At 59.2% G+C, this 719-nt stretch overlaps 1 protein-coding gene across 1 annotated transcript in view; it reads right to left on the reverse strand.

Moving 5' to 3' along the window:
- ITGB1BP1 (integrin subunit beta 1 binding protein 1) overlaps window positions 1–719 on the reverse strand; it is a 9,777-nt gene that overhangs the window by 5,913 nt on the left and 3,145 nt on the right. The gene's annotated exons all lie outside the window — the stretch shown is intronic.

Here is a 719-nt window from a genome sequence, read left to right on the forward strand (position 1 = left end):
GGGGGGGGGGGCAGGGGGAATCAGGACGTTGTTACAAGTTGAGACCAACTCCTGGGACGAGCACAACAGCTGGAGTGAGTAACAGAGTGACATGTCCTTCAGGCTCCTCCCCTACCTGGGGACCCTCTGCACACGGACAGGAAGGGAGAAGCTGGTCTATTTTTCCCACATCCAGAACAGACAACAAAAGCTTCCATCAACCTACAACCCAAACCTAATAGTCCCGATACGGCTCCGAAGCCACACAGCAGGCGGTCACCGTCATCGTGGGGACAGTGGCCCCTTCTGCACCTCTCTACCTCTCCGGCCCCAGCGGCCACATCAAAGAAGACGTGGCTCAGAATGAACATCTCAAGCCCTTAGCAGGTTCCCCACGGAGTCTGAAAACTCAGAGCTCCCGTCCTGCTCTGCGGGCAGCAAGTCATCAGCTCCCCCTTGATCCAGCCTCTGATCGAGAGAACAAGACGGGGCCAGACCAGCTGCCCGGGGTTGGGGTCCCCACACGGGGGCTGCAGAGGTGACAGCGGGGAGCTTCGCCACTAGCCTCAGTTCAAAACCCTTAAACTGTCAATTCTTCCCACTCTCAGGCAGGATTCCCACAGATGTCAAATTCCTGTGCCTGTGGCTAGAAGCCCCCATGGGCTCAGTGAGGCTCCCCAGCGGCCGTCCGGGGCCTAAGCCTTCACTGCGGTGTGGCTGCACCGGCTAGCGCGGCTCAG

Source organism: Crocuta crocuta, unplaced genomic scaffold (genome assembly GCF_008692635.1).
Source record: "Crocuta crocuta isolate KB4526 unplaced genomic scaffold, BGI_CrCroc_1.0 scaffold129, whole genome shotgun sequence".
In the NCBI taxonomy this organism is placed as follows: Eukaryota; Metazoa; Chordata; class Mammalia; order Carnivora; family Hyaenidae; genus Crocuta; species Crocuta crocuta.